We start from the raw sequence: 25,666 nt of genomic DNA, 5'->3' as shown, positions 1-25,666 counted from the left end.
AATTACTGCATAAAATTGTATATTTTTTTCAATTGTTCCCTGCGCTCGTCTCAGTTTTTTATTTTTGATATCCTGTGTGGTCAACTTGCTCTGATGTGCTTTTAGATGTTATTCATAGAAACATAGAAAATAGGAGCAAGAGTAGGCCATTCGGCCCTTCGAGCCTGCTCCACCATTCATTGTGATCATGGCTGATCATCCAACTCAGTAACCTGTTCTCGCTTTCCCCCCATATCCTTTGATTCCTTTCACCCCAAGAGCTATATTTAACTCCTTCTTGAAAATATACAATGTTTTGGCCTCAACTGCTTTCTGTGGTAGTGAATTCCACAGGCTCACCACTCTCTGGGTGAAGAAATTTCTCCTCATCTCAGTCCTGAAAGGTTTACCCCGTATCCTTAGACTATGACCCCTGGTTCTGGACTTTCCCACCATCGGGAACATCCTTCCTGCATCTACCTTGCCAAGCCCTGTTAGAATTTTATAGGTTTCTATGAGATCCCCCCCCTCACTCTTCTGAACTCCAGCGAATATAATCCCAACCGACTCAATCTTTCCTCATACATCAGTCCCACCATCCCAGGAATCAGTCTGGTAAATCTTCGCTGCACTCCCTCTATAGCAAGAACATCCTTCCTCAGATACTACTAAGGTACAATATGTTAATTGGCAAATAAGAAAGAAAGTTTTCCATTTATATAGCATCTTGCACAAATTCAGTGCATTCTAAAGTGCTTTACAGACACTGAATTACTTTCTGAATTGTAGTCACTGTTATAATGTAGCAGCCAATTTTGTGCACAGCAAGGTCTCACAACAGTAATGTGATAATGACAAAATAATTCTATCACTTAAGGTTGGGTAAGGGATAAATATTGACCAGGACTCCAGGGAGCACTCCCATGCTGTTCTTTGAAACAATGTCATGGGCACTTTTATGTTCACCTGAAAGAGTAGACAGGGCCTCAGTTTAACATTTCATCCAAAAGATAACACATCCAACAGTACATTAATCCCTCAGTACTTAATTGGAGGGTCAGCCTAGAACATGTGCTCAAGTCTCTGGAGTGGGGCTTGAATCAACAACCTTCTGAGTTAGAGATGAGAGTGCTACAACAGAATCATGTCTAACAGATCGCAGTGGTAGTGTCACTGAACTAGTAATCCAGACCGCCCCAAGGCTACTGCTCTGGGGACATGGGTATGAATCCCACCATGGTAGATGGTAAAATTTGAACTCAATTAATAAATCTGGAATTAAAAGCTAGTCTAATGGTGATCATTAAACCATTGTCGATTGTCGTAAAAACCCATCTGGTTCACTAATGTCCTTCAGGGAAGGAAATCTGCCATCCTTACCTGGTCTGGCCTACATGTGACTCCAAACCCACAGCAATGTGGTTGACTCTTAAATGCCCTCTGAAATGACCTAGCAAGCCACTCAGTTCAAGGGCAATTAGGGATGGGCAACAAATGCTGGCCTAGCCAGCGACACCCACATCCCATGAATGAATAAAAAAAAGACAAATCTGCATCACTTCTTTGTATCTCAGACAGTTATTGATGGGAAAGAAAGAGCATTCATCCCTCAGCCACTCTTTTTGAAAACCAGTTTAAAATGGCTCTGTTGGATGTTTGGTAGCAGGTTGCTATCAGCGACAGATGACATATAACCAGCGGAGCTCTAAGGATAAAATAAATGAGAGTGGCGGAATTAGAGGCTAAATATAAAAGTCTATATATGCAATTAAAGTCTCTGAAGTCAAGCCCACATCTATTATGCACCCATGCTTATTTAATATGCATATAAGCAATTGACTTAAATAAACTCTTGGATCGGTAATACTCTATCGTTAGAAATAGGTCTAGTAAACTGAGAGAATTTTCAAATTTATTACCTAGACATTATGATTATGCTCAATTTCTCCTGTACTATATTTTATCGATCTTGTTTAATTTCCAGCTCTTGTCTTACTGATTTAAGTACCCAGAAAAGAGCATTAGGCATTCATTTCTCAATGAGAGTACAATTTTCCATTTTGTGCCAATTTATCACCATAGCTTGAAGCCCATGTGCCAGCCTGGAAGATTTTTTGTTCTGGCACAGACTCCTGCAAAAGGTATACACACAGTGTAGCAACATTGAAAGGAAGTGCCAATCTAGCTACCAGATAGTCATTTTTCCTGACCATGACGATATAATTGTGACCAAATTTACAATCACAAAACAGTGGTAAAGCACTTGGTCACAACTTCTCAAGGTGATGATGCTCCTTTAACAGTGCTGATAAAATATTTTGGCAAACAGATCACTCAGTAACTGAAAGTTGTTATTAATTGGTGTTGAAAGCAGATTTAATAGTACGTATGCACTGTTAGCACAACGCTCTACAAGTGCTTGCTATGTTAATTTTAAATCCAGCTCCTAATGTTTACTTCGAATGTTTTCAGTGTAATTGAGTAGTACTGTCCTCAAAATAATCACAGTTTAAATCTATTTAAGATTCTAAAATTAAAGGTATTGTGATGCAGATTAAACACATCCCTGGGTGATGGAAAAAGTGTGGGCATAGTTTAGGAAAGCAAATGTGCCAGACAATTTGCCAGCTCCCACAAACAGCAATGAGATAATGACCAAGACCATCTGTTTTAGTGATGTTGGTTGAGGGATAAATGTTGGTCAGGTCTGGTTAGAACTCCCCTTCTCTTTTTAAGCACTCCTGTCTGTGTGTTGAATCCTCTTATTGGCCCAATAGATTTACAGCACATCCTACTGTTACTGAGCTCAGTATCTCGCAATAACTCACTTCTTATCATAGACGATGTTCAAAGGATTGGAGGAAATTACATCCAATAAGCAAACTGTTCTAAAAACGGTTGAAATTGTAAAGAGGCAGGGAGAACATACATACATAAAATGCATGAAATGAGAAAAGGGCTTATAATTCATCTCATAATACCCATTCTCTTCACAAACAATATACAGTTTGACCAATCATACAGCCTATCTAACCCCATCAGTCTCTCCAGAGAGTACCCCCAACGCTATCAGTCAACTTTGGAGAGTAATCATTTCAACCCAAAAAAAATGGATTGCATCAACTTGTAACTCATAAACCTGCCATATAGATTCTGTTGTATATGAAGGCGTGTGACTTGGAGCCTCTGAAATATGTTACCTTTAAGCTATATGCCATGCATGCACACTAACTGCAACAATTACATTATATAATTGAATTGAAAGAGACAACAATAAATATGGCATAAATGGAAATCGTGCTGTGCATTTTTTAAAACATATTACTTGATAACTAACTGCTTTTGTATGTGGAACATTAAAGAAATGCAGAGCAGGAGTAAAGGCATAGTCAACATGCAGAAGTACTTCAGAAAGTAAAAACACAAGACATGGTACCAGCTTGCAACATTGCCTCTACATTTCAGGCGAAGTGATGGCTTGACATGGATTTCGCCTTTTCCAATGTTAGTTCGAATCTAATGCCATGTCAAGGGATTCTCCTGGCATCCAGCAACAGTGATGACATCAAGCAGGGTAAGCAGCCAATCACATTGAAGTTTCCTCACTGACAGCAAACCACCGATTATCCTGCTTGTTTAATTACACTTTACAGAGTGAAATAAATGATTGCCACATACATATGGGATTAAGGTAGAAGCTGAAACATCATAAAGAAACTTTAAAAAATTATTTTAAAAATATGTGAATTTTTTTTATCATAATCAAGAAACTTGACATACATTTCAGGGCCAGAGAGGTTTTTTAACAGTAATTATGGAATTAGTACACTGTCAAAATGCAGTTACACTGCATTCAACAAGGTGTAACTTTTTCAAGGGTTTTCACAGTGAGGCAAAGAGTGTAAAATGGCAAGTCCTCGTCAGTTCAGTGATTTCTAATTGATTGCAGTCTGGGGGTTCTTCAAAAGTGCACCCTCTGGAGAAGTGTAGAATCACTGACAGTAACATTTGGATTTTGGCATTTAACTGTGCGTGTGCAGACTACAGAAGTTGCTGTCAGTTACAGAGGAGTAATGATGGCAAACACTAACAATTTCACTGTCATTACTACCACAAAATCCTGGGTTTTATATTGAAATAGTCATCAGTTTTCTGTTATAAATGAAAAATGGCCTGTTCACATAAATTATGAGAAAAGCAATCTTTTTCAACAAAAATAAGAATGACCGTTTTCTTTTCATTATAAATAGCATTTAATGAATATTGAAGTATGTTTTGTTGAAAGATTTTGAACACTTTGTGAAGTAGGACTGTGGGACGAGGCATTACTACTTGTATGATCAGGATGCGCTGGATTCACTCTACAATTATTTATCCAATATAGAAAATGATTGTTTTCTACCCTCACACGAATGTATTATGTAGGGTATTTTCCAAACATAGAAGCCACAACACGCAAACAGGCCATTTGGCCCAACATGTCACTGTTCACCCTCTACGCAAGCAAATAATTCTAATCACATTTACTGACCCTCTTCCTACATCTCTTCCCATTTTCCTTCACCTGACGATCCAATCCAATCTTGAATGCTGACATAGGCCGGAATTTTACTGTGGATGGATGGGAGGCGGACTCCGAAGTGAAAGTCGGTGGCGAACCCGCTTCCGCCTAGCCTGGGGATCTGTCCTGTATTTTACGGATCCCCAGGCTTTAATTGTCCTTAGGCGGGACTTCCACCCACTTGAGGGAGGAAGTCCCGCCTCAGTGAGCTGCCGGCCAATCAGCGGGCCGGCAGCTCTTAGTCCCAACAGCACCACTGGGTGCGGTGGCCACTCCTGGGACTGCAGCCAAGCCGACACCATGGATCGAAGAGGGAAGGTAAGTAGGGGCATGCCTCACCAGGGGGATCGGTCCCTCCCTGGTGAGGCTGAAGTGGCCCTTTGGGAGGAGGGGGCGTCCTGGGTCCCAGGGGTGGGTTGGGAGGCGGGAGCAGCCCTCAATCGGGCATCCTTGCTTGACTGCCATGCACCCCCTCCCCCCCCACCCTACACCGGGGCACGTAAAGACCGGCAGCTATCGCTGGGCGGCCTTTCACGTCCCCAGCACACCCGCTTGCCATGGGTAAAGTACCCGTGGAGGCGGGCAAGGGCCCTTAAGTGGCCACTTAAGGGTCTTGATTGGCTTTGGGTGGGCAGGCCGTTTCCCACCCCCCATCCCCACCCACCCCCCCCCTGCCTGACCACCATAAACTTGCCTGGAGGTGGAATCGGAGCGGCTAGGCCTCCTGGAGCCTGCCGTTCAATTTCACGTCGCCCCCATGCCACTATCCGACCCGCTGGGGCGGTGTAAAATTCCGGCCACAGTTTCTGCCTCAACCACTAACCCTGGAAGTGAATTCCACAGCCTTGTGACACAATGCTGAATTTTATCAGCCTGTCACTGGATGCTGTCACCACATGTCACGTGTGCAGCTGGCTGACCACGATCACATGGCGGCTGGCCAATTGTCATAACTGAGGCGCGAGGCCTGCCCTATTGCAAGATGCGGGCAGGCAACAAGGCATTGATAGCAGTATCAGATGATGGAAACGTAGGTGCTGGTGCCATCTTTAAAGCGCTGCCAGCCTTGCTTGTACTGCTGCCTTTCACTGATGCAGTGACTCTGGAGTGCTGCTGGACAACCGCCCCCCCGCAAACAAATCTCCCTGCCCACTGCTGCTGTTGCTGCTGGACCCTCTCATCACCACCACCCCCCCCCCCCCCCCCACCCACAACCACACCCCCACACCCTACCACACACTTCTGCAGCAGGATTGCAAAGCCAACATATGGAGCAGGAGCCAACTGGGACCATGTCCAAGGCAAGGCACCAGGTGGCCCACAGTTTAGCTATCCTCCCTGGAGATTCTCCTCCAGGCTACAAGGGATAGGAAGGAGGCTGTCTTTCCAAGGGATGGCAAAAGCCTCTCCCGCTTAACCAAAAAGCCTGTATAGAGATCGCAAAGGAAGTCAGCAGCCATGGGGTCACCCACCCCCCTCGCTCCCCCAACCCGAGAACTAGGTCCGATGCCGGAAGAGGGTCAATGACCTCCTTTGCTCCGCCAAAATGTGTCCTCCATACTCACCTTCACTTTGCGGCTTGCATGTGGCTATATGGGAGGGAATGCTACATGGGGAGGGAGTGAACACAAAGGCAATGTCAAGGGGGTGAGGCATCAGCACAACCTGTCAAATGCATGGCTACATCTCAGTGGCAGTAAGCATTCTTTCAGAGTTCACCCCCCACTATGTCTCCTGAAAGCGGACATGAGGAGGAGCCACTTAGGAGGCTATTCAGGGGATGAGGGCCCACAACTAGCATAAGTGTCCAGTTGTTCTTTGTGCGAAGTTTAACTATGTCTCTGTGCTTGCAGGAGAACTGGGCCCATAACACCAGGGAGATGTCAAGGACTGGCAGTGGGTTCCCTGATGTGCGTGTTCTAATGTTGGCAGAGAAGGAGGTTCTGGAGTTAGCGGGGGCCCAGGGTGGCCAAGCAACTGTGGATGGTGAGACTGAAATATCTGCACAAGAGAGTGAAGAGATATTGTGTTCACATGTCCTCCACCACACTTCTGGAGATTTACATTATGCATGGCTGGCATGAGGAGATCTGAACTCCTAACCCACAAATGTTTATGTTTTCTCATGCAGGTCGTGGCACTTCAGAGGTAAGCTCAGCTGCTGGGACATGCGGTCTGCCGTCAACCGCTGAGGAGGGGGAACAGTCAGAGGATATATCGTAACATTGTTCTCCTGCACCTTCCAACAGCGCAGATACTGTCACGTCGGTGGATATGAGCTCGGGCTTAGATCCAGGGTGACAAGCTGGTGACAGAACCACCCACGTGCCCGAGCAACTGATGGAAGCTGTGACAGCTGAGGCCATTGACAGTCAGAGGACTGTGGGAGGCCAGGCCCATGCTGAGCCCCAGGCTGATGATGAGCCTTTGGTATCAACAGCAGAAAACATGCTGGAGTTGCAGAGGGAGGTAAGGCTGAGCTGCCAGAGGCCTTGCGCAGCCATGAGTGGACAATGGAGGAGTCCATCCAGGTCATGTGTGCTGCCATTAGCACATGGCTTCATCCAGTGAGAGGTTGGCGACCTTCATGGAGAGCCAGATCCTGCAGGTGCTTGCAGGCCTGCACACCATTGCCTTAGCCTTGTGCTCAATACCGCAGTGGCAAGGCGAGAAAGGGATGAGGCACCTGGAGTCTCACCTGGTCCTCGTCCACCTCAGGTTAGCAGGGAGGTTCAAGTGAGCCTCAGAAGGGAGGGGGAGAGTCTGCCCTCCACATCTGGGCGCTACGAATGTGGACACCGGCTCCTCAGCCTCTCCGCCAGTGACATCAGCTCCAGTAGCCACGACAACTGAGGAGGCTCCTGCACCTATGCAGGAACCCCTCAGCCAGCTGGGGCCTTCCAGGCTTCAGGCAGCTGGAGGACATGGGCTAAAGTCATCAGGCCAAGGAGCAACCCGATCAGCAGACTTCCCCCACCTCAGCTGCCAGAGCTGGAGTCGCACCACGTAGAAGCACAGGGAAGCATATAAAGAAGAGTACCTAGATACACTAGGGGTTTTACAAATGTATTAATTTATGGCCTTGTCATTGGTGTCTCCAATCATGTGAATAAACAGAGGTTAAAATCATTACTGTAAATGGCTAATGCTTTCATTGCTACCTTGTCAGATGCAACCTTTACCCTTGTTTCCTCAATGGGCAGCCAGTGTAGGCAGAGGCCATGCTTGGTCAGTATCTCAGATGTGTCAGAGTGCATGGTGAACCTGGGTGCTAGGCACTGGAGTGCGATAGGAAGGAGACGACAGGCAGATTACAGTGAAGTGAGTCTTTATTGGGTTCATTTTGAGAGGCCATCATGGTGGCAGGAACTGGGTATATATGAAATTGTCCTGTGCCTCCCTTCCGAATTTCTCAATGGCCTGGCCTCCAGTGCAAGGGAATCAAGATCCAGTGTTGCCTGCTCAGTAGCCTCTTCTATGGATGAGGACTGGCGATCAACCATGTCCTCTTCATGCAAAGCCTCCCTAATCTGCAGTGCTAGATCTTGCAGAGCGCAGCAGACCACCATGATACAAGAGATCCTTGCTGGGGCATGCTGCATGGCTCCACTGGATTGATCCAGGCACCGGAATCTCATCTTCAGCAGCCCAATGGTCTGCTCAATGGCCGCTCGAGTGGACCGGTGTCGTGTTGTACCTCTCCTCTGCTGCAGTGTGAAGGTTCCTCAGAGGTGTGAGTAGCCATGACTTCAAAGGGTAGCCCTTGTCCCTGAAAATCCATCCCTGAAGGTGAGTGGGGGGCCTGAAAAGCTGTGGCACCTGGGACTGTCAAAGTATGCAGGTGTTGTGTTTGCTTCTCAGATAGCGGGCACACACCTGCAGAATATTCTTCTGGTGGTCGCAGACCAGTGGAACATTGATGGAAAGGAAGCTCTTCCTGTTGATGAAGGCTGCTGGCTGCTCTGTGGGAGCCTTAATGGATATATGTGTGCAGTCGATGACACCTTGCACCAGTGGGAATCCAGCAATGGCACCAAAGCCGACAGCCCTCTCTGCCTGACTGCCAGGGTCAGTTCAGTATCATACATAGTCTCTTACCTTTTTGAACATGGAATTGTCACCTCCTTGATGTAGCGATGGGATGCTGCCTGGGAGACCCCACACATTCCCAGTGGATCCCTAGAAAGAGCCAGATGCATAGAAATTGAGTGCCATGGTGATCTTCAGGGCCACGGGCATTACGTGTCCACTGAAGCCCACGCAGCATGGCGCATCCCTGGAGATCCATGTTCTTCTATGACACTGCCACTCGGACATTTGCAGGTAGCTGAGGCGAGTCCGGTACACCTTTCTGGCACGAATAGGCCCTTCTTGGCATGGCTGGCTTTTGTTACTCCCTTATTGGAGTTTCATGCGTGTGCCCTGCCAGATCCTGGCTCTCCCTCTCTCTGAGCTGCTGCTGCGCAGCACAGGTATCCACAAAGACTGGGTGTATGAGACCCCTGCCAGCTGATCTCTGCAACTCCATTGCGCTGTTCTTGGAGAGACGACCTTGCCATAGGACCTTCCTGTTGCAACTCCTTCTGAAGACACGATAATGCCCCCCCAGCACCCACCCTTGCAGAGAATTGAGAATGCGAGAGTGCGCCCACCCTTGCAGAGAGACCTGCACTGCAGGCCGACAACGACCTCAGCTCCCCCCTCTTGCCCTTTCCACCGCTGCCTTCCCACAGCGGCACTGAGGCCTCGCTTTGGTGCCGCCACCTTTAAATAGCCGAGGATCTGAAGGCCCATGATCCCTATGCACCGTTAACTAAATTTGAACCCCCCCCCCTCCTTAAAATTGCCCTCAATTCATTGCAAATGCATTCTTCATCAATTCAAATTGCAGTCTCACCATGTCATGGCAGTAACGCTGCCTTGGAGCTTTCCTGCCGCTGACAAAATCTGGAACCGACGTCACAACATCAAATTTCTGGGCAAGCGCGTGCATCCCAATTTTTTGCTCCTCCACCTCATGTCTCTACTTCCGCTCCTGCTGGCCGGATAAAATTCTGCCCACTCTGGGCAAAGAAGGTTCTCCTTCCCTCAGTTCTAAACCTTTTCTATTTAATCTTGTATCCATGGTTCCTCATTTTTGATCCCTCAATTACTGGAAAGAATCTGCTTCCATTTGTCCTCTTCCATCCTTTCATAATTTTAAACATGTCTATTATGTGCCTGACTGAATTTTTCAAGTCTTTCTTGGCATTTATATTGCATCATGCCAGGCAGTATTGTCATGAACCCTCCCTAAGCCTCAATATCTTTTCTATAGTGTGGAGCCCCGTATTACACATGAGGTCTTATTCAGGTTTTATATAAGCTCATCATTACATCTTGGGTTTTATTTTTTATACACAATACCAATTAATGTCATATAGAAATCAACATGAAAAAAACTGATAATACAATACTGGAAACACTAGCAGATTCCTATGATTTTGCCAAAGGAAAGTCAGGACAAAGAGAATTTGCCTCTGTGCATTCGTAATATTTTAATACAGGTTTGAGGATCTGCGGCTTCTGGAGCTCATGACACTCCATTCAGCTGCAGGCATGACGGTGCAGGATAGTGATGTCCAATAAGTAGTGCATGACATACATAACAAATTTAATGCTTATCGATAGATCACACAGCTTATCGGATAAAAGTATGAGCTGATATGGCACCTCGCTTTTCTTTCCACTCAGATTGCTGTGTTTTTTGTAAGAAATATGTTGGAGGATGGTTGTATTTGAAATAATCACTAATTGCACAGTACAGTTCTTCTGAGATACTGCCACTGAACACATAAGGCTTTCATAGAGTTATGCAGCACAGAAACAGGCCCTTCGGCCCATCGTGTCTGTGCCGGCCATCAAGCACCGAACTATTCTAATCCCATTTTCCAGCACTTGGCCCGTAGCCTTGTATACTATGGCATTTCAAGTGCTCATCTAAATACTTCTTAAATGTTGTGAGGGTTCCTGCCTGTACCACCTCTTCAGGCAGTGTATTCCAGATTCCAACCACCCTCTGAGTGAAATTTATTTTCCTCAAATCCCCTCTAAACCTTCTGCCCCTTACCTTAAATCTATGCCCTCTGGTTATTGACCCCTCTGCTAAGGGAAAAAGTTTTTTCCTATCTAACCTATCAATGCCCCTCATAATTTTGTATACCTCAATCATGTCCCCCCTCAGCCTTCTCTGCTCTAAAGAAAACAACCCTAGCCTTTTCAATCTTTCCTGCCTACCACCTGCCTCCTTTGAGTTACACTGTAACCATATGTTCTAGATCTGACAGGGACTTGCGCTTTCCTCAATGAGATTAATTGGATTGTGAAGATTGCTATTCCTTTCACTGACTGCTAAAATAACACCACAATGAGGCTAGAAATAACTTCAGCCAAAATTAGAGAAATGCTTGGGCCAAGGAGTACTCAGCTGGCATTTTTCAAATGCAGGACAGAGCGGAGACACCAATGATATTAATTAACATGGCCTGAATTGATGATAGCCCAGGGAAGTGCTGAATTTATTGTACCACCTACCAGCAACCATTGCCTTACTGGTCCCTCAATGGCACTCCAAGGAGCAGTGGTGTGGCCTATTCCTCATTCCAGTCCTTTCCATATGTTACCTCATTGCTATAAATTATGCCAAAATATAACAACAAAGGAAGAAGTTATAAAGGCAACATTCACTACACTAACTAGGCCCTGTTTCACCTAGAGGCACAGACCGTAACCTATAAAAAGAGCTATGGGATTCTTGCAATGAACTGCATCCAGGCAGTAAATAACTCTACTCCAAGGTAATCTGATGTCAAAACAGTTTCTTAATTTTAATTCACTAACTTAAACCTACCACTGACACTGAAGATTCAAGAACTTTTCTAATAAAGCTAACTCATCAGTGATATGTAATCTCACCACACAGAAGGAGACGCGCAAAACAAGCACAGCAATAACTTTTTTTAAAGTTGGCCTGCAGGATATGTTTCATCAAAGTTAATATAAATACTAGGGTGGCAATAAATTTTGTGTGAATTTCACCATTGGCTTCAAACCGCTTACAAAGTATCTGAGTGCCATTGCTTAAATCATTAAACAGCAGGGGATCCTGGACAAGCTTGAATATTTCCAAGAACTGCTGATATTTTAGGCAAACTTTGTAAAACGTTCAGGTATTAGGAATAAATTTGACAACTGAAGGAACACCGACTATGATCTTGTTTGAGTTTAGCGAATGTTATATGGTTCCAAAAGATTTACAGTTTCACTTTTTCTTCTTCAAACCTTTACAATTTGATTTACAATTTGTTTTATTGAATCTGTTCTAAAATCCTGTAAACTTTCTATAGAATCCTCTTGGGTATTAAACTAGGATATTCTACAATAAATGTCAGTGAGGTGGGTTGGCCAGGAATTGATTGCATTTCATAGGAGCCCAGTGCATCATGGCATTTGCAAGTTGCATTGTGGGTATCTGGTATGTTATGGGTTCAAACCACACTCAGCAAAATTATGAATGTGTTAACACAGTTGTTTGAAATTCTGCCATTTGTTGTTTTAACCTGGTTAATACTTTTTCTAAAATTGTAGATGATAGAAATTTCACACAATTGCATTGTCAGCAGTTCTACAATATCAGACAACAAACCTGTACCCATCAAAATCAATTTGTGGAGACCATATCTTGTCTGTATTGTATTTTATTTTAAATTGAGGCAACCACACATTCTCAAAGCTTTTTTTGCCAGATAGACCTTTCTTAAATTTGGGCCCTTCAAGTCAATTTTTATGGACAAGGTTTTTGTGATGTGCATTTGTCGGAAAGTGGAATGATTTTAAAGTGGTGTCAGTGAAGCCTGCTTTTTCGATTTTAACCCCCATCCCCCTACCCCCACCATTCCACCCACCCTGGCCAATGGGTAACTGCATTATTATCGCTTCTCGGCCTTTTGGCTAAGATCAAGTGTAGTATCTGTTCTTATCAGTGCTTACTTGGTTGAGGAAAGACCATGATCATTGCCTTTTGATCCTGGGGAATCTTTGAGTAAAATGGCTATAACCAATCTTCGAGCTTCGGGCCAGGGAGTGCGCAACACCGTTCGGGTGGTCGTGAAGGACAAGGAAGGAGATGCACCGGTCGATCGCACCTTCTTCATCAAGAAAATTCTCTTCGATTGTTGCAGATTTCAAGCGACGGACGTCTTCTGCCTGCAGGATTTCCCCAGCAGTGGATACTTCGACGTGACGTTCCAGAACGTGGCGGGATGCATCAAGTTCCTGAAGGCGTTCAAGGAGAAAGGGGACCAGGCGCCACTGTCGATCCTCACAGCGGAGGCGCTCTTCACGCTTCCGTCACAACGGGACCGGGTGGTGACGATTCACCTCCACAACCCCCATGTTCAGGTGGTGGATGTACTCACCTTTCTCGCCAGGTACGTCGAGGTGGCTGGCAACAGCACTGATGTCAAGGACCCCTTTGGGATTTGGACCAGCAAGCGGCAGGTCAAGGTGACCTTGAAGGTCGATCCCAGTGGAGCCATCATCCACCCTCCCTCCAGCTTCGCTATCGGGGGAAGTCGAGGCTTCTTGGTCTATGCTGGGCAGCCCAGAGTTTGCCGCACCTGTGGCAAATCTGGTCATGTGGCAGCCAACTGCAGCACGGTTGTTTGCAAGAACTGCAAGGAGGAAGGCCATCAGACCAAGGACTGTAAGCAGACTAAGTGTTGCAGCTGTGCGGTGCGGCAGGCCATCTCTACAAAACCTGCCCCAAACGCTGCCTCAGTTATGCTCAGGCGGCAAGGTCCAAGGAAAGGCCGGGAGAAGGTTTGATGAAGGCATCCGGTGTTCGAAAGGAGACCAGCAACCTTCTCTGCAGTGAGGAACTTCAACCTGAGAAGGAGAAGGAAGGGGAGGCAGCTGAAACCAACGACCCAGCACCTACCCTGCGCTCGGAAAACCTTCCTCCGCAGACAGAATCAATGGAGGAGGAGGCAGCAGATGGACAAACAGGTCAGTGGCAAGTGGTCCAGAGGAAAACCACAAAGAAAAAACATCCCAAAGCGGAACAGGCCACCACCCAAACCAATGGCAAGAGGAGGCTATCTTCTGAATCAGACTGCAACAACTCCTCTTCACTGGACGGGGGAATGCTGGAACGACAGCCCCTTCAAAAGAGGCGGCAGAACTCCAAGGAGATGGAAGATAAAGCATCCCAGCCCCCGGGCACTGGAAGCTGTGATGGGCCCGGCGTGCCCCAACCCCAAAGCGCCACACGTAACGACGTGGCCAACGCGTCTCAGCTCCGGGACACCGAGAGCAAAGACACGTCTGGCGCACCTCAGCTCCGGGAAGCCAGGAGCAGTGATGTTTTCGAGGAGGAACAGATGGAAGCAGCTGAGGACAACCCAATCCTCTCTGCCTACAAGACCCCCCCGATGTCACCACAGCGGAACAAACCCTGCATGAAAAATCAGGAGGGGTTTCTGAGCCCAACCAACGTGAAACTGCTTGCGCACACAATGGGTATGCAGGAACATCCCGAAGGACTGGGACTAGCGAGGACAAATGGTATGGGAAGCAACAACTAACTTTTAAAAATGGGTGTAAAGATTGCTTCCATTAATGTGCGTAACATTAAATCTACTACGCGATGTGTTTCAACCTTGGATTACCTTGCCAAGGTCAAAGCTGACCTACTGTTTCTGCAGGAGTGTGGAATACCACACCTCAGCACCTACAGGCAGTGGTCGCGATGGTGGTCCCATGGGCCATCGATCTGGTCGGGGGGTAATGACTGCCATTCCTCCGGCCTGGGTATTCTGCTGCAGGGAAGTAACGTCACCATCTCCGAAGTTAAGGAGGTGGTGGGCGGCCGCCTCCTCGTAGCAGATGTGATGTACAACAACGCTCCGCTCCGGTTGATCAACGTGTACGCCCCGGTACAACGCAGCGAGCGGCTGACCGTCTTCCAGCAGCTCCCACTGCTGCTGGCGACGTCCAGGCCGGTCATTCTAGGCGGTGACTTCAACTGCATCATCGATGCGGCTGGACGATCCGGCAGTGACGACAGCAAACTGGACGCTACGTCCAGATTCCTAATAGAAACAGTTAAAGATGCCAAACTGCACGACGTCTTCAGCAAACCTGCCGACAGAGTGCAGCGCAGCGCAGATACACCTGGTCAAGATCGGACGGGTCTGCCCGTTCCAGGATTGACTTCCTGTTTTTGTCCCATGCTGTCACGGTCAGATCCACCGACGTCAAGCCGGTGTTCTTCTCCGACCACTGCCTCTTACTGGCCGACTGTCACTTACAGGACGACCAGCGGGTTGGCAGAGGGACGTGGAAGCTCAATGCTACACTGCTGACCCCAGAGAACGTTGAGTAACTCAAAAGGGATTACAAAGGATGGAGGACCGTGAAACCCCTCTTTGAGTCTCCAGTTCACTGGTGGGAAGCGATCAAGGAGAACATCAAGAGGTTCTTCATCCACAAAGGTGTTCAGAGGGCGAGAGAGAGACAGAGGGAAATGTCCCGACTCCAGAAAAGTATGCAAAATCTGCTCCAACTGCAGTCAATGTGGGTCGAGGTCAAGGAGGACTTCCAAGAGGTGAAGAGCCAGCAGGCCTCGCTCTTTGCCAAGGAGGCCTCCAAGATCATCTTCTGGTCCAGAGTCCGCTCCATCGAGCAGGATGAGACGTGCTCGCGTTACTTCTTCCAAAAGGTACACAGAGAGAGCTCTGTTATCAGCAGCCTGAAGGAAGAAGATGGCTCGGTAACGTCTTCGCAGTCCGACATACTAAGGATCAACAAATCCTTTTATGCTGGGCTGTATGACGCGAAGCCCACAGACAGCAGAGCCTCCCAGTCCTTCCTGTCATCTATCACAGAGGTCTTAGATGACAGCAGGAGGGAGAGACTGGATAAGCCGCGAACTCTGGACGAGCTGACAAAGGCCGTCGAGTCCTTTGAGACGAGTAAAACTCCCGGAAGCAACTACTTACCGGTCGAGTTGTACTCGGCCCTGTGGGACTGGGTCGGCCCGGACCTGCTGGAAGTATACGAGAGTATGCTCCTGGCCGGCAGCATGTCAGAATCCATGAGGAAAGGCATCATCACCCTCATTTACAAGCGGAAGGGGGAGAGGGCAGAAATCAGAAATTGGCGGCCCATCTCACTGCTTAATGTTGACTACAAGATTCTGTCCAATGTCATCGCCAGTCGAATCAAGTCTGCTCTGGCGTTGGTGATCCACCCCGACCAGACCTGTACTGTACCTGGCAGGAAGATCTCTGATAGTCTCGCGCTGCTCAGGGATACGATCGCCTATGTACGGGACAGGAGGGTGGACACCTGCCTCATCAGCCTGGACCAGGAGAAGGCTTTTGACAGGATATCGCACACCTACATGATGGACGTGCTTTCCAAAATGGGGTTTGGGGAGGGAATCTGCAATTGAATCCAACTGCTCTACACAAACATCAGTAGCGCAGTCTCAATAAACGGGTGGGAATCGGAAAGTTTCCCAATCAAATCTGGAGTCAGACAGGGCTGTCCTCTCTCCCCGGTCTTGTTTGTTTGCTGTATTGAACCCTTTGCTGAGTCTATTAGGAAGGATGTGAGCATAAGAGGGGTGACAATCCTAGGCAGCGGAGGCACTCAGGTTAAAACCTCCCTGTACATGGATGACGTCGCCGTCTTCTGCTCGGATCCGCTGTCCGTGCGCAGACTGATCCGCATCTGCGACCAGTTTGAACTGGCCTCGGGAGCCAAAGTTAACCACGGCAAGAGCGAGGCCATGTTCTTTGGGAACTGGGCTGACCGATCCTTTGTCCCCTTTACCGTCAGGTCAGATTACCTGAAGGTGCTGGGGATATAGTTCGGAAGGGCCGGGGCGTGCACCAAAACCTGGGAGGAGCGAGTAGCCAAGGTATGACAAAAGTTGGGCATGTGGGGGCAGCGATCTCTCTCCATTGTGGGTAAGAACCTGGTCATCAGGTGCGAGGCGCTCACGTTGTTGCTGTACGTGGCGCAGGTCTGGCCCATACCCCACTCTTGCGCTGTGGCAGTCACCCGAGCCATTTTCCACTTCATCTGGGGATCTAAAATGGACCGGGTCCAGATGGACACGATGTTCAAATCTCTGGACAAGGGCGGGAAAAATGTACCCAACGTTGCCCTCATCCTGATGACCACCTTCGTGTGCGGCTGCATCAAGCTGTGTGTAGATCTCCAGTACGCAAACTCCAAGTGTCACTACGTGCTGAGGTTCTATCTGTCCCCGGTGTTGCGAAGGATGGGCCTGGTCACATTGTCGCGGAACGCTCCATGCAGTTGGACTGTGCCATACCACCTATCCTTCGTGGAGCAGTTTCTGCAGGAAAACACCTTTGACCACCGGTCCATCAGGCAGTGGTCTGCACGGAATGTCCTCAAGGCCCTACGGGAAAAGGAGACAGTGGATCCTGTCGGATGGTTCCCCGAGCAGACCGCCAAAGTCATTTGGCGGAATGCCTCATCACCAGAACTTTCAAATAAGCACCAAGTTGTAGCTTGGCTGGTGGTGAGAAGGGCCCTCCCCGTCAGATCCTTCATGCTCGCCCGAAGTCTCGCCCCCTCTGCACAATGCCCCTGCGGTGGCTGTGGTGGGGAAGAGACGGTTGCCCACCTCCTTCTGGAATGTGTCTTTGCAAAGCAGGTGTGGAAAGAGATGCAGTGGTTTTTGTCGAGGTTCATCCCAAGCAGCTCTGTAACACAGGAGTCTGTGCTCTACGGGCTGTTCCTAGGGACGCACTCCGAGACAAACATCAACTGCTGCTGGAGGACTATCAATTCGGTGAAAGACGCCCTTTGGTCTGCCCGAAACTTGCTGGTCTTCCAGCGCAAAGAGTTGTCCACGACCGAATGTTGCAGACTGGCACATTCCAAGGTCCAGGACTACGTGCTGAGGGACACACTAAAGCTTGGGGCAGCCACAGCAAAGGCTCAATGGGGAAAGACCACAGTGTAAGGTTCCCCCCACCAAGCTGAATTGAGGGGCTGGATTCATGGGAAACCTCTCGAACTGTATCGGGAAAATTTTGTGTGCTGTAAAATGTAAAAATGTATATGGCGTGACAATGAAATGAAAGGGTTGTGAGGCAACTCATAATTGTATAGAAGGAAACTGATCACCTTTGCACTGTTTGTATTTTTTGACTTGATGCTGTTTTAAACTGTTTGGGAATGTAATTTTTTACAGATTTTTATGAATAAAGTATATTTTGGAAATAAAAAAAAACTGTATTATTATAATGAGCTGGCAGTGTCATGTGAATAGTGACATGCTCCCTGTCTGCCATCCATGGGTGCAATTCAATTTGCAGGCCAATAGGCTTCAGGATGGCATTAAGTACTAACTGAAGTTGAATAGTTACTTTTACTTTTTGTGTAATCAGGTTTCATAGTTGTACTGTTCGATGAGGAATCTAAACATGAAACGGATGAATCCAATGAAGGTTTGAAAGCTGCCCCGATCCCTAATCAAGTGTTTGCAATGTGAAAGTTTGTAATCAAACTTCTTTATTGCACGTCTGAAAATGTTTAGATTATCAGACCTTTCAATTATATATCTGAGATTAGTCGGGTCTGTTTACCGACTGACAGCATTATCAATTACCATGGTATTGATCATGTTAATTACTACAAACAAAACTTTGACCCCTGACAATTTGACTGTCGCAGAAATTTTCAGATTGAGCAGCTCCTCACTTTGGGAGACATTGTGATTGCTGCCTAAGTGTGAGCTCCTTCTTTGTGGCCAAGCAAACCCCTCCTCCATAGACAAGAAACTATATTGTCCTCTTTAGGAGATGATAGTGGTGACTAGCACTAAGTGCTACTGCCCAAAAGAAAGTGTTCTTTGTGTCATTACCATGCAGCAGTGGCTGAATCTAACTTTGCATATTTGATTAGGACACAATCTCTTGGCAGCATGTTTAAAGCCACCATTTTGCCAACAAAAAGCAGCACAGTATAGTGGAAGGTTACAAGGTTGTGTTCCTCTTTTCCACTTGCATTATCTTGGGTTGTAGCACCCAAAAAAATACTGATTTTGCAAAATCAGTGCTGTGTTCACCCGTGGTGTGGGTGTACCTGTTTGGGGAGGTGTGAAGAGCTGGCCTCGCTTGATTTAGCAAAGCTCCTTGTAATAGCAAGCTGCGCGAGAAAGTCAGGTGGCGTGAGCCTACCCAGCTGTGCCATCTGGTGAGGCAACAGCATTTAAAGGTCTGTTGCTCGCATTTACTGAGTTGAAGTTTTGCAGTTCCAAATTTTTGCCTCACTGAATAACTGACTCCCAGATCTGGGATGAAGCTGTTAAGCTTCCTGCTGTGGAAAATACAGCAAAGGAAGGTGGGTTCTCTTTGTAAAGGAGCAGCCACACATCTGCCTGCAACAAGTTGCTTAGATGGAGGCAGCAGGATGAAAGCATTAAATATTTCAGCTGCAGAGTGTCAGAATAAATGAGTAAGAAAATCATTGGTATCTATCCATTATTGCTGCCGGGCAAAGTAAGGATGGTGAAAATATAAATGGCGGACTGCCTCAGTGACAAAACACGCAACAGTAAGTAGATAACCTTTTCTGCTTGTTTCTTCACGTTCTTCTATTTCGCAAAAGGTGTAGGCACACACATGGCTCACACTGATACACTTAAGTATTCAAAAGTTACACTCTGAACCAGTATTGCCATCAGAACTGGGATGCATGCTGTTTTGCAATATTTTCACACAGGAAGGGATCTGGCCAAGCTATGGATCAGAATTGCCTCAAACGGCAAGCAAGATACAACAAAATATTCTGCCAAAAGTTATGTCAATCTTGCTGTCATTACCTTGCACTGAAATTTTCTGAGAATCATATTAGCGTATTCTAGAAGGTCGAAACTGGTTTAAAACGAATGAAAATCATCGCAAACAGTTGACGGTAAAGGAATGCTCAGAACTTCCCTCACTTTCCTTCTAAGTCCAACTTTATGGATGAAAACAAAAATTTGAAGCCATTAAACCATGAAATTATATGCACACTAGGCACAGCGTGTTTAAAAACTGCAGTTGGAAGCTTTTCAATTTTTAATGCCTTGCATTTTCATGACATAAAATGCATTCAGAGATATAGAAACTATATTGTCGGTCTCAGTGGGGAGAAATAAAAAAATTATTTCAAACTTTTTCCATAGAAAATCAGAAATCTGACTTTCGAACCTTATTTTACATTTTAATTTTACATTAAATTGACAGCCCGTTCAGAACTGGGGAAGCTGCAGGAACCTTATGTTCTCTGTTTTTTGCATCAGCCAAAGCTACATGATTGAATGACAGAGGATTTAGCTGAAGGTTTTGTTGAATTGGTCAAAAAATATAGGAAACTCAGGCACCTACGTCCGAGCTCCTGTAATCATTTGCACCGAAAATCAGCATTGCATTGTACTTGCACCATTTTTCAGTGCAACTTTTAAAGAAATTTTGGACCAATACATTGGGGAAAATCTGTCACATGGAAAAAGTTTTCTGTGTCTTTCAGCTGCTGTCTTCATTCTGCAGGGAAAGTTATAAAGGTATTCTCCTTGACAAACATGCAATCTTGTCAGTTGCTTTATGTAGCTATGGACAGTGGATGACTGATCTGGAAGATATCTCCTGCAGTGGGTGGAAAATATCCCGTAGCACAGAAGATTAATGCTGTTGTGATCTTCACAGCTACTGGATGAATCATCTCAATTTTTTGAAGTTATCTGTAGGTTGGATTGGATTAGATGGCATAACCCTGGCACAGCCTCTCAAATGAAGTGCAGATAAATGAAGGTTACATAAGATTACATAGACTAACCAGCACAGAAACAAGCCACTTAGCCCAATGACTCCACGCTGCTGTTTATGCTCCACTCGAGCCTCCTCCCATCTTTCCTTATCTAACTCAGCATAAGCCTCGATTCCCTTCTCCCAAATTTGCTTGCCAAGCCTCCCCTTAAATGCATCCAAACTATTCACTTCAACCACTCCCAGATTCTCACCACTCTCTGGTAAAGAGGCTTCTTCTGAATTCCCTATTTGATTTTTTAGAGACTATGTTATGGCTCCTTGTTTTGCTCTCTCCCCGCACCCCCAGAAAAATAATCGATCTGTGTTACTTCATCAAAACCTTTCATAATTTTAAAGATCTCTATTAAGACATCCCTCAGCCTTCTCTTTCCAAGAGTAATGAGACTTTTTTTATCCTAAAATATACTTTATTCATAAAAATCTGGAAAAAATACATTACCAAACAGCTCCAAGTTGACATTCCAGAAAGTACAAAAGAAATCAGTTTTCTTCAATACAGAACGTGGGTTTCTTCACAACCCTTCCATTCCATTTTACATGCAATGTACATTTGCATTACACAGCAAAACCATATTTTGGTGCATACAGCCCGAGTGGTTTTACACAGATTCCAGCTCCTCGGTTCACGATGTACGTACAGGAGTTCCACACACAGTTTGATGCAGCCGCACACAAAGGTGGCCATCAGGATGAGGGCAACGTTGGGTATGTCTTTTCCCCCTTAATCCAGAGATTTGAACACCATGTCCCTCCGGACACGGTCCATTTTGGATCTCCGGTAAAGCGGAAAAAGGCTCGGGTGACTGTCACAGAACAGGAGTGGGGTATGGGCCAAACCTGCATCATGTACAGCAACAACGTGAGTGCCTCACACCTGATGACCAGGTTCTGACCCACAATGGAGAGAGAATGCTGCTCCCACATGCTCAGTTTATGGTGTACCATAGCTAGTCGCTCCTTCCAGGTTTTGACACACGTCCCGGCCCCTCCAAACCAAATCTCCAGCACCATCAGGTAGTCTGACCTGACGGTGAAGGAGACAAAGGATCGGTCGGCCCAGTTCCCAAAGAACATGTCCTCACTCTTGCTACCATTTACTGTGGCTCCAGAGGCCAGTTTGAACTGGGAGCAGATGCTCATCAGTTTGCGAACAGACGGCAGACCCGAGCAGAAGACGGCAACATCGTCCATGTACAGGAAGGCTTTGACCTGAGTGCCTCCACTGCCTGGGATTGTCACCCCTCTTATGCTCGCATCCTTCCTAATGGACTCAGCAAAAGGTTCGATACAGCAAACAAACAAGACAGGGGAGAAAGGACATCGCCCTGCCTGACTCTAGATTTGATCGAGAAACTTTCTGTTTCTCGCCCATTGATTGAGACTGTGCTACTGATGTTTGTGTAGAGCAGCGGATTCCCTCCCCAAACCCCACTTTGGAGAGCACGTGCATCATGTAGGTGTGCGATATCCTGTCAAAAGCCTTCTCCTGGTCCAAGCTGATGAGACAGGTGTCCACCCCCCTGTCCCGTACATAGGCGATCATATCCCTGAGCAGCGCGAGACTATCAGAGATCTTCCTGCCAGGTACAGTACTGGTCTGATCAGGGTGAATCACCAACTCCAGAGCAGATTTGACTCGACTGGCTATGACGTTGGACAGAATCTTGTAGTCTACATTATGCAGTCAGATGGGCTGCCAATTTCTGATTTCTGCCCTCTCCCCCTTCTGCTTGTAGATGAGGGTGATGATGCCTTTCCTTATGGATTCTGACATGCTGCCCGCCAGAAGCACACTCTCGTACATTTCCAGCAGGTCTGGGCTGATCCAATCCCACAGAGCCGAATACAACTCAACTGGCAATCCATCGCCTCCGGGAGTTTTACTCATCTCGAAGGACCAGACGGCCTTTGTCAGCTCGTCCAGAGTAGCGGTTTGTCCAGACTCTCCCGCATGCTGTCACATAAGACCTCTCTGATAGATGACAGGAAGGACTGGGAGGCTCTGCTGTCTGTGGGCTTCGCGTCATACAGCCCAGCATAAAAGGATTTGCTGATCCTTAGTATGTCGGACTGCGAAGATGTTACTGAGCCATCCTCTTCCTTCAGGCTGCTGATCACAGAGCTCTCTCTGTGTGCCTTTTGGAAGAGGAAACACAAGCACATCTCATCCTGCTCAACAGAGTGGCCTCTAGATCTGAAGATGATCTTGGAGGCCTCCATGGCAAAGAGTGAGGCCTGCTGGCTCCTCACCTCTTGGAGATCCTTCTTGACCTCGACCCCCATTGACTGCAGTTGGAGCAGATTTTGCATTCTTTTCTGGAGCCTGGACATTTCCCTCTGTCTTTCTCTTGCTCTCTGAACACCTTTGAAGATATTCACCTTGATCACCTCCCACCTGTGCACCAGAGACTCGAAGAGGGGTTCCATGGTTCTCCAACCTTTGTAATCCCTTTTGAGTTCCTCAATGTTCTCTGGGGTCAGCAGTGTAGCATTGAGCTTCCATGTACCCCTGCCAACCCGCTGGTCGTCCTGTAAGTGACAGTCGGCCAGTAAGAGGCAGTGGTCAGAGAAGAACACCGGCTTGACATCGGTGGATCTGACTGTGAAAGCACAGGACACAAACAGGAAGTCAATCCTGGAATGGGCAGACCCATCCGATCTTGATCAGGTGTATCGATACTGCGCTCCGTCTGCAGGTTTGCTGAAGACATCGTGCAGCTTGGCATCTTTTACTGTTTCCATTAGGAATCAGGACGTAGCGTCCAGTTTTCTGTCATCACTGCCAGATTGGCCAGCTGCATCGATGATACAGTTGAAGTCACTGCCCAGAATGACCGGCCTGGATGTCGCCAGCAGCAGTGGGAGCTGCTGGAGGGCGGTCAGCCGCTCACTGTGTTGAACCGGGGCATACACGTTGATCAACCGGAACGAAGCATTGTTGTACATTACATCTGCTACGAGGATGCGACCGCCCACCACCTCCTTAACTTCGGAGATGGTGAAGTCGCCTCCCCGCAGCAGAATACCCAGGCCGGAGGAATGGGAATCATTTCCCCTGGACCAGACCGATGCCCCGTGGGACCACCATCATGACCATTGCCTGTAAGTGTTGAGGTGTGGGATTCCACGCTCCTGCAGAAACAACTGGTCGGCTTTCGCCTTGGCGAGGTCAAAATACATTGCATAGTGAATTTAACGCTACGCATGTTAATCAAATCAATCTTTATACCCATTTTAAAGTTGGGTGTTGCTTACTATACCAGGTATCCTTGCTAGTCCCAGTCCTTGGGTATGTTCCTGCATACCCCTAGTGTACACAAGCTGTTTCACATCCGTTGGGCTCAGAAACCCCTCCTGGTTACTCAAGGGGGTTTTGTTCCGCTGGGGTGACATCGGGGGCGGGGTCCTGTAGGCAGCAAGGCTTGGGCTGTCCTCTGCTGGTGGTGTCTTTCCCCTCTGTCCCTCTTCAAAGACATCACTGCTCCCGGCTTCCTGAAGCTGGAGTGTGCCAGACGCTTTGCTGCTCTTGGTTTCCTGGAGCTGGGGTGTGCTGGGCATCTCACTGGGTTCGGCACTTTAGGTTGGGGCGCGCTGGGCCCGTCACATCTTCCAGTGCCCTGAAGCGGGGTGGAGGGGAGGCGGGGGGGAGCTTTATCTTCCAGCTCCTTTGAGTTCTGCCGCTTCTTTTGCAGGTGCCGTCTTTCTGGCCCTTCCTCATCCAATGAGGAGGAGCTGCCGTTGTCTGTCTCAGACAGTAGCCTCTGGTTTGGGTGGTGACCTGTTCCTTTTTGTGAGGCTTCTTCTTTGTGGTTTTCCTTTTTACCAATTGCCATTGACCAGTTTGTCCATCTGCTGCCTCATCCTCCATTGATTCTGTCTGTAGAGGAGGAGTTTCCAGGCACGGGGTAGGTGTTGGGTCACTGGTTGCAGCTGCCTCCCTTTTCTTCTCCTTCTCAGATAGACTTTCCTCGCTGCAGAGAGGGTTGCTTGTCTCCCTCCCAGCACCAGACGCGTTCACCGTTCCTTCTCCCAGCCTTTCCTTGGACCTTGCCGCCTGTACATAATTGAGGCAGTGTTTGGGGCAGGTTTTGTAGAGGTGGCCTGCCCCACCGTACAGGTTGCAGCACTTACTCTGTTCACAGTCCTTGGTCTGATGACCTTCCTTCTTGCAGACGACTGTGCTGCAGTTGGCTGCCATATGACCAGATTTGCCACAGGTATGACAAACTCTGGGCTGCCCCACATAGACCAAGAAGCTTGGACTTCCCCCGATAGCGAAGATGGAGGGAGGATGGATGATGGCTCCGTTGGCATTGACCTTCAAGGTCACCTTGACCTGCCACTTGCTGGTCCAAATCCCAAATGGGTCCTTGACGTCAGTGCTGCTGCCAGCCCCCTTGACATACTTGGCGAGGAAGGTGAGTACATCCACTACAGGAACATGGGGGTTGTAGAGGTGGATTGTCACCACCCGGTCGCATTGCGATAGCAGTGTGAAGAGTGGCTCCACTGTGAGGATGGGCAGCGGTGCCTGGTTTCCCTTCTCCTTCTGGAACTTGATGCATCCCGCCACATTCTAGAACGTCACGTCGAAATATCCACTGCTGAGGAAGTCCTGCAGGCAGAATATGTCTGCAGCTTGGAATTCACAGCAATCGATAAAGATTTTCTTAATGAAGAAGGTATGGTCAACACGTGCACCTCCTCCTTTATCCTTCACCACCACCCGAACGGTGTTACGCACTCCCTGGCCTGAAGCTCTAGAATTGTTTACAGTCATTTAACTCAAAACCTACCTGGAACAGGATCAAAGGCTACTGATCATGGTCTCTCCCCTGCCATTTTTTCCCCAAACATATACATTATTCATAAAAATCTGTACAAAATGCATTACAAAACAGTTCAAAACAGCACCAAGTTGACATTCCAAAAAGTGCAAAGGAAATCAGTTTTCTTCAATACAGGAGTGAGTTGCCTCACAACCCTTCCATTCCATTTTACATGCCATTTACATTTTACAGCAAACACATATTTTGTGTATATAGCCCAAGGGGTTTCCCATGGGTCCAGCCCCTCAGTTCACTTTGGTGGAAGGACCTTACACAGTGGTCTTTCCCCATTGAGCCTTTGCAGCGGCTACTCCAACCTTTAGTGCGTCCCTCAGCACGTAGGCCTATACCTTGGAATGTGGCAGTCTGCAACACTTGTTCGAGGACAACACTTTGTGCTG

At 47.4% G+C, this 25,666-nt stretch overlaps 1 pseudogene; it reads left to right on the top strand.

Annotated features, from left to right (window-relative positions):
* The first annotated feature begins 12,509 nt into the window (after nt 1-12,509).
* Nucleotides 12,510-12,618, top strand: LOC137384601 (U2 spliceosomal RNA; annotated as a pseudogene).
* The last annotated feature ends 13,048 nt before the right edge of the window (nt 12,619-25,666 follow it).

Source organism: Heterodontus francisci, chromosome 26 (genome assembly GCF_036365525.1).
Source record: "Heterodontus francisci isolate sHetFra1 chromosome 26, sHetFra1.hap1, whole genome shotgun sequence".
Classification (NCBI taxonomy): domain Eukaryota; kingdom Metazoa; phylum Chordata; class Chondrichthyes; order Heterodontiformes; family Heterodontidae; genus Heterodontus; species Heterodontus francisci.
This window is presented reverse-complemented; position numbering and strand designations above follow the sequence as displayed.